This window comes from Phyllobates terribilis, unplaced genomic scaffold (genome assembly GCF_046119375.1).
Source record: "Phyllobates terribilis strain yellow unplaced genomic scaffold, ASM4611937v1 Scaffold_340__1_contigs__length_2048258, whole genome shotgun sequence".
NCBI classification, from domain to species: domain Eukaryota; kingdom Metazoa; phylum Chordata; class Amphibia; order Anura; family Dendrobatidae; genus Phyllobates; species Phyllobates terribilis.
The window spans coordinates 305,384-327,294 of NW_027363100.1; positions in this window are offsets into that span (position 1 = coordinate 305,384).

A 21,911-nucleotide genomic window follows, 5' to 3' on the forward strand; every position below is an offset into this window, starting at 1 on the left:
ATACGCGTCTGTGCCCTGGGATTTAAGAGCCTGACCCATATTAGTACGTCATAGCGATAGCGCGCGCACAGAGGTTGTGCGGGCGTGATCGCCGCCGGGTGTCAGCTGATTGTCACAGCTGACACCCGGTACTATGTGCAGGGAGCGGTCCCGCACCGCCCCCAGCACATTAACCCCTGCAATGCTGCGATCGAAGTCGATCACAGCATTGCGGAGGCAAGGGGAGGTGATCGGTATACTCACCTCCTCTTCCGGCCTCCAGCGCTGTCTGCCGCGGCTTCCCGGGTGTTGCCATGACGACCCGATGTCGTCATGACAACATCCGGGTCACCAGACAGCAGGAAGATTGTTTGGACATGCGCAGTGCATCATCAAACTATCTTCTCCCTGTCCAGCGCTGACTGCCTGCACGGCACAGGGATGGTGCTCCATCCCTATGCTGTGCAGGCGATCAGAATAAAAAAAGTGAAAGTCCCACAGTGGGACAAAGTAAAAAAGTGTAAAAACTCCCAGAAAGTGAAAAAAAAAGAAAAAAATAATAATCCACTAAAAATAAAAATATAATGTACCCATCAATAAATATTATTATGAAAAAAAACAAAAAAAAAACAATAAAAGTACACATATTTGGTATCGCCGCGTCTGTAACGACCAGGCCTATAAAACTGTTCCACTAGTTAACCCCTTCAGTGAACACGGTAAAAAAATAAAAATAAAAAACAAAGCAAAAAACAATGCTTTATCATCATACCGCCAAACAAAAAATGGAATAACACGCGATCAAAAAGACGAATATAAATAAAAATGGTACCGCTAAAAACGTCATCTTGTCCCGCAAAAAACAAGCCGCCATACAGCTCCATCATCCGAAAATTCAAAAAGCTACAGCTCTCAGAATAAAGCGATGCAAAAAAATAATTTTTTCTATAAAATAGCTTTTATTGTGTAAAAACGCCAAAACATAAAAAACAATATAAATGTGGTACCGCTGTAAACCTACTGACCCGAAGAATAAAGCTACCTTATCAATTTTACCACACCCGGAGCAGAATAAAAAAAAACAAAAAAAACAAATCCTGAATTGTTGGTTTTTGTTCATTCTGCCTCCCAAAAGCTGGAATAGAAAGCGATCAAAAAATGTCACATGCCTGAAAATGGCACCAATAACAACGTCAACTCATCCCGCAAAAAACAAGCCGTCACATGACTCTGTCGGCCAAAATATGGCGATGCAAAAACTAGATTTTACAAAATATGTGTTTTTTAGTGTGTGACAGCTGTCAATCATAAAAACCCGATATGATTCTGGTATTGCTGTAATCGCACCGACCCGAAGAATAAAGTAATCTCATCACTTATACCGCACGAGGAACGGCGTAAAAAATAAACGCTAGGGCTGGGGATGTTTTTTTTTTTTTCAAAAGTAAAAAAAAAAAAACAAAAAAAAAAAAAAAAGAAGATGACGATATGGCGACTAGTGTTGAACGCAAGTGCTCGCTACTTGAGTTTGCATCGGTTGCTCGGGTATGCACTGAGTATTGCGGGTGCTCGAGTCTCCGTCCAATATGCTTCACGGCCAAAAAAACCTCGCGGGGATGGCCTGCCATGCACGAGCGATCCCCGCATGGTTTTTTGGGGTGTCTAATAACCGTGAAACATGCGGGCGGGGACTCGAGCATTTCACTTGAGCACCCGTGATACATGGTGCATACCTGAGTACCCGATGCAAACTCAAGTAGCGAGCACTTGCGCTCAAAAGTAATGACAACTTATTCAATATGATGACCTAATGTTATCAAATTCTGTGTCGTACCTCTGGGTTCCAAATGTTCACTATACCCCTTAATAAAATCCTTGAGGGGTATAGTTTCCAAAATGGCGTCACTTGTGGGGGAGCTTCACAGTTTAGGCACATCAGGGGCTCTCCAAACGCGACATGGTGTCCGCTAACAAATTGAATGGAAAATCAGCTCAAATTGTTAGCGGACACCATGTTGCGTTTGGAGAGCCCGTGTGCCTAAACATTGGAGCTCCCCCACAAGTGACTCCATTTTGGAAACTAGACCACCCAAGGCACCTATCTAGATGCATAGTGAGCACTTGGAACCCCCAGGTGCTTCACAAATTGATTCGTAAAAATTAGAAAGTGGAGAAAAAAAAAACTTTTTCATTTTTACGAATCAATTTGTGAAGCACCTAGGGGTTCCAAGTGCTCACTATGCATCTAGATAGGTGCCTTGGGGGGTCTAGTTTCCAAAATGGGGTCACTTGTGGGGGGTTTCCACTGTTTAGGCACATCAGGGGCTCTCCAAACGCAACATGGCATCCGCTAATTATTCAAGCAAATTTTACAATCAAAAAGTTAAATGGCGCTCCTTCACTTCCGAGCCCTGCCGTGCGCCCAAACAGTGGTTTTTCCCCACATATGGGGTATCTGCGTGCCCAGAGGAAATTGCACAACAAATTTTGGGGTCCTTTTTTTCCTGTTACCCCTGCGAAAATAAAAAAAATTGGGTCTAAAGTAACATTTTTGCGAAAAAAGTTAAATGTTCATTTTTTTTCTTCCACATTCCAAAAATTCATGTGAAGCACCTGAAGGGTTAATAAAGTTCTTGAATGTGGTTTTGAGCACCTTGAGGGGTGCAGTTTTTAGAATGGTGTCACTTTTGGGTATTTTCTGTCATAAAGACCTCTCAAAGTGACTTCAAATGTGATGTGGTCCCTAAAAAAATGGTTTTGTAAATTTTGTTGGAAAAATGAGAAATTGCTGGTCAACTTTTAACCCTTATAGCTCCCTAACAAAAAAAAATTTTGGTTCCAAAATTGTGCTGATGTATAGCAGACATGTGGGAAATGTTATTCATTAACTCTTTTGTGTGACATATCTCTCTGATTTAAGGGCATAAAAATTCAAATTTTGAAAATTGCTAAATTTTCAAAATTTGCCAAATTTCCGTTTTTTTCACAAATAAATGCAAGTGATATCGAAGAAATTTTAACACAATCATGAAGCACAATATGCCACGAAAAAACAATCTCAGAATCAGGGGGATCCGTGGAAGCGTTCCAGAGTAATTACTTCATAAAGTGACAGTGGTCAGAATTGTAAAAATTGACCGGGTCATTAACGTGCAAACCACCCGCGGGGCTTAAGGGGTTAAGTGAAAGAAGAATACAACTTCCCTTTGCCTGTGGGAGAGGTTGGGGTTCTTCTGGCTCAAAAAATAGATTCTCTTTAAAAAACTGTCCGTCCTGCAAGAATGGAGACAGCGGATATAATACAGGACAGGAAAGGTGACTGGTATGATGGAAGGCTCACAGGGGGAAAGTTATAAAGCTGGGGTACACGGGGTAGCGCACCATGCAGCAGATTGAACTATCCTTTTAAAGGCAAAGATACAGCCTATTTCCAAGATCCTACCGCAATATGTAGTAGATCTAATAATAGTAATATTCGAAAATACCTCCAATTAGAAAACAGTATAGTTCTTCTGATTCACTATGTCACTTACCCTATGTGCAGGGCATTGTAGTAGCTTAGGTATCTATGGTCACGACCACTCATAGCGACAGTTGTTAGTGGTCGTAATCATGGATACCTAAACTACTACAATGCAGTGCACATGGGGTAAGCGACATAGCTAATCAGAAGAACAATACTACAATTTTAATTGGAGGTATTTGCTAATATTATTATTACACCTACTACATAGTGGGATAGGATCTTGGAGATGGGAATACCCCTTTTTTTAGGATACAGTTGATGCTTTACAGTCTTCCTAGGTGTATACTTACTAGTTTATCAATGGTGGGAAAATAAGTTACCAATCTGTGCAACACAAAAAAAGAAAAAAAAAAAGCATTGAATCGGTGATTTGCATTTGTATAATAATGTGATAGCAGAGAGGTGCGGGCACCTGTAGCAGGCGGAGAAGCTTTCCACCGCCCCGTGCAGAGGGTTTCCCTCCAGCCACAGCTCTCTCAGCTCCAGGTTGTGGATCAGATCCAGCTCTTCAACTCTGCAAAGCTAAAAAAGAACATGTTCCCGTCACCAGCTACCACCAGAAAACACAGAGATTTGTTTGTTTCTCGCCTTCTTCCAAGAGCCACAAACCATTTTATTGTTCCGTCTATATGGCCTGGTTTTTTTTCCCCAGGATGAGTATGGGCTTTCTATTCCTCCATTTTTGGGACTTGTAACTTTTTCTGTTGCGGGGGCTGGGTGAGGGTCTTTTTGTATTTTTATTCATACCATTTTGATCGATTGTTTTTTATTCCATTTTTGAGAAGTGCAGCGATCGAAAATTCAATTATTTTGATTTTAATTTTTTTAAACTGTTTACAATTTGGGTTCTTTATATTTTCATAGGATGGAGTTTTACGGATTCGATTTACCAATTTTTCTTTTTTTTTTTTTTGAATTTCATTATTTTTTAATTGGGAAAAGCGAGACAAATGAAAATTATGGGTTTTAGTTTATTTATTCATTTTTAAATACATTTTTACTTATTTTTGCCCTGGACTCTGCGACTGTTTGATCGCTTGTACTATACTGGGAACACAGATGTACAGAGATGGCAGGACGGGGGTCTTCAGGAGGCCACTGACTGCCACTATTACCCACCGGTACCCCACGATCGATGGCATATACGGGGTAATCGGAAAAGACGTCACGACGGCAGCAGACCCGATCCCTGCGCAAGGAGGCGACGTACCTCGTTATAGGAGAGGTTCAGACTCTGCAGGTGCCGGGTCAGGTAGAAGAGATGAGCAAAACCAGTCAGCTTGGAGAGACGACGACAACTCAGGTCCAAAGACTGAAGCTACAAAAATATATATAGAGAATTTCACAAACACCCTATGGACAGGGGGGCGCTGGTTCTTACCCCATGTATCATTAGCCCAAGAGTGACAAAAAAGATTGTGGGGGTCCCAGCGGGGTCCCCAAGGATCTCTAGTGGCATAGCCTAGTGTGGACCTGCTCAGGTCACAGATGGGGCTGTAATTAATAGTATTTATTATTACCTGGGGGCAACACTCCGAGATCATCTGCAGGACGACCTCTGCGGCTGCAGCGTGGGTCAGCGAAAGCACAATGTTGTCAGAAAGCAAATCTAAGGAAAGCAAATAACATTAGTGAGGAAGGGGCACGGCGCAGGCAGAGGAGAGAAGGCGAAGGGGCGCGGCCGGAGGAGAGGAGGCGACGGGGCGCCGGCAGAGGAGAGGAGGCGACGGGGCGCGGGCAGAAGAGAGGAGGCGACGGGGCGCAGGCAGAGGAGAGAAGGCGACGGGGCGCGGCCGGAGGAGAGAAGGCGACGGGGCGCGGCCGGAGGAGAGAAGGCGACGGGGCGCCGGCCGAGGAGAGAAGGCGACGGGGCGCCGGCCGAGGAAAGAAGGCGACGGGGCCGTGAGCAAAAATCAAAGCATACCCACACATAACCGCTATACATTACCTACAACACACACCATATAGTGCCCACACATAACCGCTATACAGTACCTACAACACACACCATATAGTGCCCACACATAACCGCTATACAGTACCTACAACACACACCATATAGTGCCCACACATAACCGCTATACAGTACCTACAACACACACCATATAGTGCCCACATAACCGCTATACAGTACCTACAGCACACACCATATAGTGCCCACACATAACCGCTATACAGTACCTACAGCACACACCATATAGTGCCCGCGCATAACCACTATACAGTACCTACAGCACACACCATATAGTGCCCGCACATAACCGCTATACAGCACCTACAGCACACACCATATAGTGCCCGCGCATAACCGCTATACAGCACACGCCATATCGTGCCCGCGCATAACCGCTATACAGCACACGCCATATCGTGCCCACGCATAACCGCTATACAGCACACGCCATATCATGCCCACGCATTACTGCTATACAGCACCTACAGCACACGCCATATAGTACCCACGCATTACCGCTATACAGCAAACGCCATATAGTGCCCACGCATAACCGCTATACAGCACCTACAACACACGCCATATAGTGCCCACACATAACCACTATACAGCACCTACAACACACGCCATATAGTGCCCACGCATAACCGCTATACAGCACCTACAGCACACGCCATATAGTGCCCACGCATAACCGCTATACAGCACCTACAGCACACGCCATATAGTGCCCACGCATAACCGCTATACAGCACACACCATATAGTGCCCACGCATAACCGCTATACAGCACCTACAGCACACACCATATAGTGCCCAGGCATTACCGCTATACAGTACCTACAGCACACACCATATAGTGCCCACGCATAACCGCTATACAGCACACACCATATAGTGCCCACACATAACCGCTATACAGCACACACCATATAGTGCCCACACATAACCGCTATACAGCACCTATAGCACACACCATATAGTGCCCACGCATAACCGCTATACAGCACCTACAGCACACACCATATAGTGCCCACGCATAACCGCTATACAGCACCTACAGCACACACCATATAGTGCCCACGCATAACCGCTATACAGCACCTACAGCACACACCATATAGTGCCCACGCATAACCGCTATACAGCACACATCATATAGTGCCCACGCATAACCGCTATACAGCACACACCATATAGTGCCCACGCATAACCGCTATACAGCACACACCATATAGTGCCCACGCATAACCGCTATACAGCACACACCATATAGTGCCCACGCATAACCGCTATACAGCACACACCATATAGTGCCCACGCATAACCGCTATACAGCACACACCATATAGTGCCCACGCATAACCGCTATACAGCACACACCATATAGTGCCCACACATAACCGCTATACAGCACACACCATATAGTGCCCACGCATAACCGCTATATAGCACACACCATATCGTGCCCACGCATAACCGCTATACAGCACCTACAGCACACACCATATCGTGCCCACGCATAACCGCTATACAGCACACACCATATCGTGCCCACGCATAACCGCTATACAGCACACACCATATAGTGCCCACGCATAACCGCTATACAGCACACACCATATAGTGCCCACACATTACCGCTATACAGTGCCTACAACACACACCATATAGTGCCCACACATTACCGCTATACAGTGCCTACAGCACACACCATATAGCGCCCACGCATAACCGCTATACAGCACACGCCATATAGTGCCCACACATAACGGCTATACAGCACCTACAGCACACACCATATAGTGCCCACGCATAACCGCTATACAGCACCTACAACACACACCATATAGTGCCCACGCATAACCGCTATACAGCACACACCATATAGTGCCCACGCATAACCGCTATACAGCACACACCATATAGTGCTCACACATAACCGCTATACAGCACCTACAGCACACACCATATAGTGCTCACACATAACCGCTATACAGCACCTACAGCACACATCATATAGTGCCCACACATTACCGCTATACAGTACCTACAACACACATCATATAGTGCCCACACATTACCGCTATACAGCACCTACAACACACACCATATAGTGCCCATGCATAACCGCTATACAGCACACACCATATAGTGCCCACGCATAACCGCTATACAGCACCTACAGCACACACCATATAGTGCTCACACATAACCGCTATACAGCACCTACAGCACACACCATATAGTGCTCACACATAACCGCTATACAGCACCTACAGCACACATCATATAGTGCCCTCACATTACCGCTATACAGTACCTACAACACACATCATATAGCGCCCACACATTACCGCTATACAGCACCTACAACATGCATCATATAGCGCCCACACATTACCGCTATACAGCACCTACAACACACATCATATAGCGCCCACACATTACCGCTATACAGTACCTACAACACACATCATATAGCGCCCACACAAGTTCTCAGTGTGGATTGTCACTGCTAATTTCACTTAATGGTTTGCAAAGAGTGAAATCTGTGGCCAAATCTGCAGTTAAGTTTTGCACAGATTTTGGTGCAGATTTTCTGTCCCATTTACAGAGGCTTTATGACAGTTATTGCTTCTGTTATAAACTGTGGACACAGCTCAGGTGTGAACAGAGGGCAATGTGATGAGAGCTGCTGGGCGGTGATGTCATTCCTGTCCTGCAGCCAGATATTATCCGCCTCTGATTGGTAGAATTAGAAGCCCCCCTCATTCCTTTCCTCTGCTGAATGCGGCCCTTGTCCCCCTCATTACCGCGCTCGTCCCCCCTCATTACCGTGCTCGTCCCCTCGGCCCGTCCCGCTCCTTCCCTTATTGTGCTGATGACTCCCGCGCTCTGGATTTCTGCCAGCACTAATGTTGTATCTCCTCCATCCCCCTCATCGGCAGGTGGAAGACCCCAGCCAGCCCAACGACGAGGGTCTCACAGCCCCCCACACCGCCGTGTGCGCCGGCCACACCGAGATCGTCCAGTTCCTCGTACAGTTCGGAGTGAAGGTAAACGCAGCAGACAGCGCCGGCTGCTGCCCCGAATATCGGCTCGCATTAAAGGGGTCGACAGAACCCCCATCCCTTGTTAGAGGCCTGAGAGCACTTATTAAGCACTACCCCGCCCCCCCGGCCAGCACGTGACTCAGCCCCCGGCCAGATTGCATCAATGGGAGAAAAAGAAAAAAAATTCTTGGCCCAAGAAATAGAAAAGTTGAGCCCCCGAGGGTCTGGGTGATTTAGGACAGACGGTCTAGTTTTTCAGGGGGTTTTCTGTGGCGGTTTCTGTCGTTTTCTCCGCTTGGTGTCGCTGTCAGAACCCCGCTGCACTGCGCCGTCTCCTGCAACAACGTCCAGGTGTGTAAGTTCCTGGTGGAGTCCGGAGCCGTCGTGTGCGCCATGACCTACAGCGACAGACAGAGGGCGGCAGACAAGTGCGAGGAGATGGAGGAGGCTACAGCCAGTGCTCCCAGCTCCTGTACGGTAAGTACAGACAATCCACCTGGCCACCTACAAGACATCGTTCACACTTACCTGGCATTTTTTACATTTTCTTAAATGCATATATTTTGATTTTATTAAAAATGGGATTTATTAAAATTTTTGCGTCTGATATCTGCAGAATGAGTTAACTGAGAATTCATCAGTGAGCTTGCAGCTTTTTTTTTTAAGCTGTCATTTTACTGAGCCTACATGAAAGCTGAGCAGAACTTTGTGTCAGTGAGAGGAGCTCACTGACAGGTCCTCAGTTGACTCATTCCACAGTCACTTAAAAGGCCTGTAAAAGCCAAACTGTGAAAAAATTTGAATGGAACCAAATTGCAAAAAATATTTGGCTCAAAAATAAATGCATTTAAATACAAAAGAAAGTCCCCAAAGGTGACCATAACATTTAAAGGGGAAATGCCCGCTCCAACCAGATCCCTATGGTTAGAGATTTCCTGGACACAGCCCTGCTCAGAGTGGAAAAACATGGCTGCTCTGGTACAGAAACAGCGCCACATCTGCTCACAGGCGGTATTGCAGGACCCTGAGCTGTAATACCAAATACAACCCATGGGTCAGGGTGGCGCTCTTTTCCGTAACAATTATTTCTGCAGAATTAAGAAAAAATTAAATGTTTTTATTCCCTGATGAAGTAAATGGTGAAGAATAAAAACGCAAGGTATATAAGAAAGCGCCTCAGTTTATTCCGGCGGGCGGGATGCTGAAGCTTCGATCCCCATGGTGCGAGCCTCCATGTGAGGCCGGTGTGGGGACTCGCCTCCTCTCCTGCCTGGAGGGCGCACATTAGCGGCCGCTGTAGGCGGATTAGGATGAACGGCTGGAATGTGCCGGATTATAGGGCCCCGGCTCTCACCGCTCCGGGCTGAGACAATAATCGTCTGCGCGCTGATTCCATCACTCAGAAGCGAACGCCCAGTAACCCTGTACGGCCGGGTCTGCCAGTCACTATAGCGGCAGGATGGGCCCTGAACACTGTCAGGAGTCAGTCATAGCAGGGGTCCTCCAAGTCACACCTGCTACCTACAGGGCACCAGGTCCAAGCCCAGAGTCCGGTAACTGACCTCCTCCCAGCGAGTGAGGCGGCACCCAGCGGAGGCCATACAGGAACAGAAGGGAGGCCATTGTAGAGCAAGTGCCCGGAAATGTGGCACCCAGAGAAGTCACCGCATACAAGCGCCCAGAGCTGAGCCCTCATCTAAGCCCAAAACAGGTTTAAGACGAGGAGGGGTTACTGCAGGAGAAAAACAGCGCAAATAATGATGGCAATACCGCCACTCATACCAGTATCATAGCAGTTATATTCTTATACAGGGGCAGTATCATAGCAGTTATATTCTTATACAGGGGCAGTATTATAGCAGTTATATTCTTATACAGGGGCAGTATCATAGCAGTTATATTCTTATACAGGGGCAGTATATAGCAGTTATATTCTTATACAGGGGCAGTATTATAGCAGTTATATTCTTATACAGGGGCAGTATTATAGCAGTTATATTCTTATACAGGGGCAGTATTATAGCAGTTATATTCTTATACAGGGGCAGTATTATAGCAGTTATATTCTTATACAGGGGCAGTATTATAGCAGTTATATTCTTATACAGGGGCAGTATTATAGCAGTTATATTCTTATACAGGGGCAGTATATAGCAGTTATATTCTTATACAGGGGCAATATCATAGCAGTTATATTCTTATACAGGGGCAGTATCATAGCAGTTATATTCTTATACAGGGGCAGTATCATAGCAGTTATATTCTTATACAGGGGCAGTATCATAGCAGTTATATTCTTATACAGGGGCAGTATTATAGCAGTTATATTCTTATACAGGGGCAGTATTATAGCAGTTATATTCTTATACAGGGGCAGTATCATAGCAGTTATATTCTTATACAGGGGCAGTATCATAGCAGTTATATTCTTATACAGGGGCAGTATTACAGCAGTTATATTCTTATACAGGGGCAGTATCATAGCAGTTATATTCTTATACAGGGGCAGTATCATAGCAGTTATATTCTTATACAGGGGCAGTATCATAGCAGTTATATTCTTATACAGGGGCAGTATCATAGCAGTTATATTCTTATACAGGGGCAGTATTATAGTAGTTATATTCTTATACAGGGGCAGTATCATAGCAGTTATATTCTTATACAGGGGCAGTATTATAGCAGTTATATTCTTATACAGGGGCAGTATCATAGCAGTTATATTCTTATACATAGGAGCAGTATCATAGTAGTTATATTCTTGTACATAGGAGCAGTATTATAGTAGTTATATTCTTGTACATAGGAGCCGTATTATAGTAGTTATATTCTTGTACATAGGAGCAGTATTATAGTAGTTATATTCTTGTACATAGGAGCCGTATTATAGTAGTTGTATTCTTGTGCATAGGGGCAGTATTATAGTAGTTATACTCTTGTACATAGGAGCCGTATTATAGTAGTTATATTCTTGTACATAAGAGCCGTATTATAGTAGTTATATTCTTGTACATAGGAGCAGTATTATAGTAGTTATATTCTTGTACATAGGAGCTGTATTATAGTATTTGTATTCTTGTACATAGGGGGCAGTATTATAGTAGTTATATTCTTGTACATAGGAGCTGTATTATAGTATTTGTATTCTTGTACATAGGGGGCAGTATTATAGTAGTTATATTCTTGTACATAGGGGGCCGTATTATAGTAGTTATATTCTTGTACATAGGAGCCGTATTATAGTAGTTGTATTCTTGTACATAGCGGCAGTATTATAGTAGTTGTCTTCTTTTACATATGAATTTTCGTGTGTTGGGCAAATTGTATGAAATTCTGATAAACCCTTTTAATGTGGCAGTAGAAGATGTATTTTGTGCACCATGTATGTGGTTGTATATATTTCCTGAGGTTGGTTGGGAAGGTTTAGTCCATCCCAGAGACAGAAGGAATTAATGTGGGAATATTCGGATGTGATAATAGTTTGTAGCTTTTTGTTTTTTTGCCGAGATCCAATTAAAGTTGTATTTACACTGAAAGATAATCGCTCCTCTGCTCGTTTTCTGGATTTAGGCCATAATAAAGAGCAAATTAGTCAGAAATGGTTTTAACAATTATTTTTTTTTTTATTCAAAATCTGTATTTTACATTTTGTGATCTCTAAATTCTTTATCAATGTGAAACATTTTGTACATTTTTTTTTATATAGAGTCGAGCTAACTAGCTAATACACAAAATTCCTTTTTATTCCCTTTTTTATTTTGGAGAGGACACAAAAAATTGGAGGCAATAACTCTAGTTCTATTTTCTGCAGGTTGACTTTTACGCTGACTTTGTCCTTCTCATAGATCAAGAGAGCCAGGTCTGGCATAGACAAAGGGTCGCTTTTTAAGGGGCTAGAAATTAAATAGGCCTGAAATGGGCCAGAAGTGACCAGAAGGTACAAAGAACTATTTACTACTTGTACTTAGATTCTCTTTCTCATTCTCCCTTACACTTTCAACATGCTTACATATGCTTTTACTGTTTTTGCCCCCCTAATCCTCACTCTCCTTCGCTATCCCCTCACCCCAGCACCCTCTAACCAAATCATCATCTCTCCTTCCCTCCTTCCTCCCCACCTAACCTCATCCGCAGACCTGCTCCTCAACCTCAGATCAATCCTCCCAAAACATAAAACAAGCCGGACACTCTCTTTCTCCCACCTGCTCTCCCTCTCTCTGCTTCTCCTCACTGCTGGCGACATATCTCCCAATTCTGAACCCCCACAGCTTGCACCCTCCACCAACTCCCCCACCTGTCACACCAAACCAACTGCAAACTACCGCAACCCCTCCTATGCAAAACCGGTCTCCCTGACGCCCACCCCGCTGCTCCCTCTCTCTGGAGCACTGTGGAATGCACGCTCTGTCTGCAACAAGCTCCATTTTGTCCACGACCTCTTTACCTCTCGTCATCTCTCCTTCCTGGCCATCACAGAGACATGGCTAACACCCTCTGACACTGCCTCCCCTGCTGCGCTGTGTTACGGTGGCCTCCACTTCACCCACATTCCTCGCCCTGGAAACAGACATGGTGAAGGAGTGGGTCTTCTCCTCTCTAACAATTGCACCTTTAGCCCTACTCCTCCTCTTCCCTCCCTTATTCTCCCTTCTTTTGAAGTCCACTCTGTCCGCATTTACTCTCCCTCCAACCTCCAAGTGGCTGTCATATACCGACCCCCGGGCCCGATCACTGCCTTTATCGACCAATTCTCCACCTGGCTTCTTTACTTTCTCTCTGATGACATTCCCACAATCATCATGGGCGATTTCAACATCCCCACTGACACTCGCCAGTCAGCAGCATCAAAACTCTTGTCGTCGCTTACTTCATCCTTTGGACTTACTCAGTGGTCCTCCTCAGCCACCCACACAGACGGACACACACTAGACCTCATCTTCATCCGACTCTGCTCCCTATCTAACCTCAAAACCTCCCCCTACCCCTATCTGACCACGATCTACTCGCCTTCTGATCCCTGTCCTCCTCACCTGTCACCCATGTCCGGCAGCTAGCACACGCCCGCAGAAACCTTGCACATCTAGACACTCACACACTCTCTGACTCTGTTCTACCACTGACATCCATATCCTCACTCCATGACACAGACAGCGCCACTGCTTTCTACAATGCCACTCTCGCATCAACTATTGACTCGGTCGCCCCTCTTATGCATGGCAGAGCGCGACGAGCCAACAGGCAACCCTGGCACAACAACCTCACTAAACAGCTTCGACAAGCGTCCAGGGTTGCGGAGCGGCGTTGGAAGAAAACACATACTCAAGAAGACTTCACTGCATTCAAACAAGCAACGCTCGCATTCAACTCAGCACTCACCTCTGCTAAACAGGCCTACTTCACAACCCTCATATCCTCCCTATCCTACAACCCCAAACAGCTATTCAACACTTTTAACTCTCTCCTCCACCCTTCACTGCCCCCTCCGACCTCCCTCATCTCCGCCGAGGAGTTTGCCACACACTTCAAAAACAAGATTGACCAAACACGACAAGTCTTCACTGTCCGACCACCACAACCCCTTTGTTTTCCACACCATTTCCCTAACTCCATAACCTCCCTTCCCAACATCACGGAAAGAGACCTTACTCATCTCCTCTCCAAATCACACCTCACCACATGTGCACTCGACCACATCCCATCCCACCTCCTCCCCAATCTCACCCCCACACTCGTCTCATCCCTAACCAATCTCTTCAACCTATCACTATCCTCTGGTACTTTCCCTGCTGCCTTCAAACATGCCACAATCACGCCCATCCTCAAAAAGCCATCCCTCAACCCATCCGCCCTGTCCAGCAATCGCCCCATATCGCTGCTCCCATTTGCCTCCAAACTCCTTGAGCAACACGTTCACGCCAAACTTTCCTCCCACTTTTCATCTAACTCTCTCTTCGACAACCGACAATCCGGCTTCCGCCCCCACCATTCCACCGAAACTGCCCTTACCAAAATTACTAATGACCTGCTCACAGCCAAAGCTAACAGACAATTCTCTGTACTCCTTCTTCTTGACCTGTCCTCTGCTTTCGATACACCACTGCCTCCTACTACAGATCCTCTCTTCCTTTGGCGTCAAAGACCTTGCCCTATCCTGGATCTCCTCATACCTTTCTAACCGCACATTTAGCGTCTCCCACTCCCACGCTACCTCCTCACCCTGCCCCCTCTCTGTTGGAGTCCCTCAAGGCTCTGTCCTAGGACTCCCTACTCTTCTCAATCTATACCCTTGGCCTGGGACAGCTGATAAAATCCTATGGCTTCCAGTACCATCTGTACGCTGACGACACCCAGATCTACCTCTCTGGCCCAGACGTCACCTCTCTGCTGTCCAGAATCCCAGCATGTCTATCAGCCATATCCTCCTTCTTCTCCTCCCGCTACCTCAAGCTCAATGTGGACAAAACTGAACTCATTATCTTTCCACCACCTTGCATATCCTTCCCACCTGATCATTCTATCACAATAAATGACATCACTCTTTCCGCTGTACCGACATTCTGCTGCCTCGGAGTAACCCTTGACTCCGCCCTGTCCTTCAAACCCCACATCCAAGCTCTCGCCACCACTTGTCGCCTCCAGCTCAAAAATATTTCCAGAATCCGTCCTTTCCTCAACCCTAACTCTACTAAACTGCTTGTGCACGCCCTCATCATCTCCCGCCTCGACTATTGCAACATCCTCCTCTGTGGCCTCCCTGCTAACACTCTCGCACTCCTCCAGTCTATCCTCAACTCTGCTGCACGACTTGTTCATCTCTCGCCTCGCTACTCCTCTGCTAAGCCCCTTTGCAAATTGCTTCACTGGCTCCCATTCCCCCAGCATATCCAGTTCAAACTACTAACACTGACCTACAAAGCCATCCATAACCTCTCTCCTCCGTATATCTCTGAACTAATCTCCCGATATATTCCCTCACGTAACCTCCAGTCCTCCCAAGACCTCCTTCTCTCCTCCACACTTATCCGTTCCTCACGCAATCACCTCCAAGATTCCTCCCGAATATCCCCCATCCTCTGGAATTCTGTGCCTCAACACGTCCGATTATCCTCCACATCCGGATCCTTCAGAAGGAACCTGAAAACCCATCTCTTCAAGAAAGCTTACAGCCTGCAATGACCCCGCTGCCTCCTCAACAACACCGGAGCTACTGCAACCCCCAACCTATTGTCTCCTCCCCACTCCTGTAGAATGTAAGCCCGCAAGGGCAGGGTCCTCCTCCCTCTCTACCAGTCTATCATTGTTAGTTTGTTTACTGTAAGTGATATTTTTACTTGGTATGTAACCTCTTATGTACAGCGCCATGGAATCAACGGCGCTATATAAATAAATAATAATAATAGCTGGGAGTTTGCTACAGTTGTATCTGTTCTAAACCATCAGACTGAACCTCTTCCTTCTGTATTGATATATTGTACCAGGATAAGATCTGTAAGAATGTACCAGTGTGAAAAGTATTTGGTCAGAACGAGTCTTCATTCACTGCCGGAAAGCAGAGATCTAGAAATGTGAAGCATTTGAAACATAGTGTTAGAAAGTTCAGAAAATTCCATTTTGCAATGATTAAAGTTCCGTTGTGAATTTTAGCGTGACTGGACCGTTCTTGCGGAAATGTTTCCTGCCTCCTTCACTTAGATTCAGATCATACAGATAGTCAGACACCGCATTATCTCTGATACTATGGCCGATACAGCGCACATATAGATTATACAACAGAGTCCAAAAGTTTTGCTTTTTTTTTTTTTTTAAAATGTGATGACTTCTGTCTGGTTGTTGTGATGCCATTTCCCTGGTGAGGAATTGAAAGTGCATGAAGTTGTCATCATACAAGACCTTAATTGTAACCAAAATGCTTTTGAATAAAGGAATGGTCTTTTAATTAAAGAAAACTGACGGCCAAAAGTTTTGCATCTACTATTTATTGATCACAACATAGAGAGTAATTCATTCTTTACAATGCCATAACTTAGTATTTTGTAACATAACCTCTTGCTTTAGTTCCTGCCGCACCGCATTGAAGCCACTCGGGTATTCAAGACATCTTGAGGGATCTTGCTTCGTTCCATTTGCTGACGCCGGCCCTGATTCAATCCCATTTGTGTCAAATTCTGTGCATGTTATCAGGCCAAAATCACCAGGGTATGTGAACTTTTGATCAGGGTCATTTGGATGTTTTTGGTTGCCATTAAGATTTAAAAAGAGAAAACACAGTAGTTTGACAATAAATGGCTTCACCCAACCAATAACCATGAGTGGAGAAAAAGTTTTTTTGTTCTCATTCATATTCTCTGAAACAAGACCAAGAAAGGAAAAATTCTGCCGGGGTATGTAAACTTTTGAGCACAACTGTATCCTTGTTCATGGTAGCATTCATATTTCCATCAATTCTATGCCAATGGCCGATGCAGAAAAGCAGCCCAAAACCATGAGATTGCCACCACCATGTTTCACTGTAGGCGTTTGGTACCTTACATCATTACGTTTTCCAATTCTGCAGTATATACAGTGCTGCCATCACTACCAAACAGATTGAACTTGGATTCATCCGACCCCAACACCTTAGACCAATCTGTCTCTTTCCGTTGGCTGTGTTCTTTGGCAAACACAAGTCGGACCTTCCGGTTCTTTGCAGAGATGAAAGGCTTCTTGACTGGAACTCGTGCATTCAGCCCTACTGCTTAGTCGTCGCGACTCACTTTGACCCCATATTCTTTGTTCATTTTGTGGACATCAGATACTGACTTTTTCTTTATAATGTGATCAACTCTGGAGGAAGTTCTCCTTGGTCGTCCACTTCTAGGTTTGCCGGCTGTTCCAGAACCTTCTTTTTCTTTCTTTAATATATCTGACACTTGACTCTGAGAACAGGTGAATTCCATAGCTGCCTCTTTATGGCTTTTCCCTGACTTCACTCCCAGAATAATAAGCTTCCTGACATCTGGTGATAAATTTGGCTTTGTCTCTGCCATGTTTTTAACCTAAAAACGCAAAAAAAAAAAATTTAGGCAAAATTCGACTGCCCATAACAAAATATGCAAAACATTTGTTCCAGCAAATGTTGAAAACTAACACATAAAGGGATAAAACAATGTCCAACACAATTTTTGTCCTGATAGCTGACAATCATTTGCTTCCAGTTAACTAAAATCACCAGAAAAATGGCCTCACAACAACCAAACAGAAGCAATCACAATTTAAAAAAAAAATGCTAAACTTTTGGTGGCTACTGTATTCATACAGTCAGGTTTAGCTGAGCTGCCTTTATCTTTGGCACACAGTACAGTATCACAACATTTAATGTGGCTGCAGGGAAACTAGGCTGTACTTTTGGAGATGCATATAAAAATATTTTTGGTTTTGTCACTCGGCCTCAAAAAATTTAGTTACATATCTGGTAAAAACCCCTGAGCCCTCCTGAACCCTGCTGCTTTTCTGCCGTTTTGCACTGCGTCGCTCCATTGCAGAGATACTGCACTCCGAAAGCAACAAATGTGAGTATGTGAAATCTCTGCTTTGCAGTACAACTTTGCATTTTTTTAGTCTTATTTTGGAGTGCGCACTTTCACCCCTCCCTCCAAGACGCTGCCAATGATCACATGCTCGACTACTAGATCTTCTCCTGATCTGTGGAAGCAGAGAAGAAACAGCCCGTTGCACTACAAGCAGAGATTTCACATGCAGCGCTCCAAAAAACGCAAATGTGAATATCTCTGCAATGGAGCGACGCAGCAAAAAACGGAAAAGAGCTGCAGAATCGGAGGAGCTCAGGGACTTTTACAAGGTATTTAAGGAATCACCCTGTAAGAATTTAATTTTATCGTTCTGGGTCCAATTACTGGAAAGTGGATTGTATTATGTGTTGTGCACAGATATTACTCAGTATTGCAGGGTCTGATTACTGCACACTGGGGTCAGGTGGCTTTAGTGGTCCTATCACTGTCTTATTACAGTTTTTGTGGAGCATTATATGGCGGCACACGCAGTTTGGTACATGTGATGGGTCTCCTAACCATTTTCCTTCTGTATTTTTTTTACAGAGAAGGACGGGAAGGCTTTCCATCCAACCTACGAGGAGAAGCTGAGGCTGGTGGCTCTGCACAAACAAGTCCTCCTGGGACCGTACAACCCCGACACGTGCCCCGAAGTCGGCTTCTTCGATGTCCTGGGCAACGATAGGAGGTAACGAACGTCGTGTGCTTTGTTTGTGTATCACATTCCTATAAAAAAAGTAGCCACTTTGTAAATAGCCTAACGCTTTCTTATCGTTTTGTATACACAGCACTGATGCAGATCTGTGTGTCTCCATGGTTACAGACTACACTACATATGTAGTCTGATCCTGCCATTGTATATTTTTCACCACTAAAGTAGCAGTCAGGGACTGCAGGGTGAACCTCATTACCATGAGCATTTATGGGAGCTGTGTACGCAAAACGGCAACAGATTTTCCATCATGGGCATGCATCGATCTGATGTGTCCAAAAAAAAAAATAGGAATTGAAATGCAAAGTTTAATAGAAAACTGCAGACTGTTTCTTGCATAAAACTGAGCGACGATGCGTTTTTAACCTCTTCATAGAAGCCTTTGCTCCCTCTGAGCGTCGTTCACACACTGTCGTCTTTCTCACAGGAAAGAATGGACGGCCCTGGGCAACCTGAGCAAGCAGGAAGCCATGACGGAGTTTATCACCCTCCTGAACAGATGCTGCCACCTCTTCTCCACATACGTCACATCCCATAAAATAGAGAAAGAAGAGCAGGAGAGAAAAAGGTACTAATCCCTACAATCCGTACATCCGGCATCGGTGCTGCACGGTAACTGCTGGTTTCCTCCCGAAACAGCGCCACACGTGTCCACAGGCTGTGCCTGGTATTGCAGCTCAGTTCTATTAAAGTGAATGGGGCTGAGCGGCAAGGTGACGCACAACCTGCAGACAGGTACCTGAAAACAACTCCAGCACTAATAGTTACTGGAGACGTTCTTAAAGGGACCGCTCTGCAGATTGTGCAGTGAACCCACCCAACTCTACCAGAAGAGGCGCTGGTGATGCTGATAGATAGGAGATGGTTTGCAGCGGTTTTCTATGGATGCCGGACCAGGGTCCTGCAAATCTTTCCGCTCCAGTCTATAGCAGAGGTTAACAGCAGTCGCTATCTCACAAGATAGATGATGATCGACATCTGGGTCACGTTTTTCCACACTTAAAGGGGTTGTCTGTTAGTTTAAAGGAGCTTTCTGTTTCCTGCAGCCAATCACTGGCAAGTACAGCATGAGACCGTAGAAACCAGTGATCGACTGCAGCAGTCACATGGATTATATACAACATCATCGCTGCAGGAAAAAAAGTGATGGCCGCCAGAGTGTGAGCACGGGAGCAGTGAAGGAGTCATCAGGCGAGAAATATTTGTTTTTTATGGGTCAATTTTGTAAAATTTCCAACTGCCTTAAGTGGTATCAAATCCCTATCATATCACTAACTTAAAGCCGCAGGAGTTCTTAAACTTTGACTAAGTTCAATACATAGAATCCAACCTGCAGTGTAAAGCATGGGGGACAAAACAGCAGTATGAGACTGATAGGACATGAGGCATCTTTCAGGTTACCTTCTACTCCAGTACAAATTGCAGTATACAGTGGTGGCCAAAAGTATTGGCACCCCTGCAATTCTGTCAGAGTGCCATGGGCTTTAAACTTCTTGATGACACTGCGCACGGAAGACACAGGAACATTCAGGTCTTTGGAGATGGACTTGTAGCCTTGAGATTGCTCATGCTTCCTCACAACTTGGTTTCTCAAGTCCTCAGACAGTTCTTTGGTCTTCTTTCTTTTCTCCATGCTCAATGTGGTACACACAAGGACACAGGACAGAGGTTGAGTCAACTTTAATCCATGTTAACTGGCTGCAAGTGTGATTTAGTTATTGCCAACACCTGTTAGGTGCCACAGGTAAGTTACAGGTGCTGTTAATTACACGTATTAGAGAAGCATCACATGATTTTTCAAACAGTGCCAATACTTTTGTCCACCCCCTTTTTTAGGTTGGGTGTGGAATTGTATCCAATTTGGCTTTAGGACAATTCTTTTTGTGTTTTTTCATTGAAGACAAATTAAATGAAGATAATAATACCAAAGAATTTGTGATTGCAATCATTTTCAGGAAGAAACGGAGTATTATCTGACAGAATTGCAGGGGTGCCAATACTTTTGGCCACCACTGTAGCTGGAGTCGGTGATTATGGATTTACGGAGCAGTCGGTATGTAAGACCGGAGGGATCATGGACCGGACTTCTGCTTTAAGTCCCAGGAAGTGAGAACGGTTGACGCTGCTGCAAAAATCATGTCCGACATAGTTCAGTGTAAAGCGTCATCTGCTGACTTTACAGGAGAGAAGAGGAGGAGCGGAGACGGCCGGAAGAGGAGGAGCGGCAGCGGCTGCTGCGAGAGGAGGAGAAGCGGAGGAAAGAAGAGGAGCAGAGGCTGCGGAGAGAGGAGGAAGAGAGGATGCGAGCGGAGGATGAACGGTGTAGAATGGAACAGCAGAAGTAAGTACTCCCATCGGAAGTCACTCATCTTTCTTAAAGGATATTTTTGGGTGGGTCACTCATTCAGGACCCTCGTAGTATGAGCCATAGTGCAAGGAGCAGTCTGTTGTATGCAATGCTGGTGACCGGTTGGAGGGTACATGCGCTGGGGTCACCAACAATGGGGTCCACGGAGCCCTGTCACATTCATTTTAATGGAAAATTACTAAAGCTCTGCCGGCCACAGGCAATGGTGGGTGCAGCAGTCATTAGGGCAGGACCGTGCATTTGTGTTTCAAATCTTAATTCTATTTTTTTTTTTGCAGGCAGCAGATCATGGCCGCCCTGAACTCGCAGACAGCGGTGCAGTTTCAGCAGTACGCAGCGCAGCAGTACCCGGGGAACTTCGAGCAACAGCAGCTCCTGATCCGGCAGCTGCAGGAACAGCACTACCAGCAGTACATGCAGCAGCTGTACCAAGTGCAGCTCGCTCAGCAACAGGTAGACGCAGCGCACAGACCCCCGAGCCTCGCTGCTCTGAGCTGCATTTACCTGTCGGACCATGTTCCCACGTAGCATAAATGCTGCAGGGTTTGGTTTTTTTTGCAGAAAATCCCCTGTGTTTAAAACGGTGTTTCCCAAACTCCAGTCCTCACGGCCCCCATAGGTCATGTTTTCAGGATTTCCTTAGTATTTCCATCACCTGTGTAATACTATCAAGGCATCAGGAATTCTCTCACCTGTGTAATACGAAGGAGATCCTGAAACATGACCTGTGGGGGCCGTGAGGACTGGAGTTTTGGAAACACTGGTTTA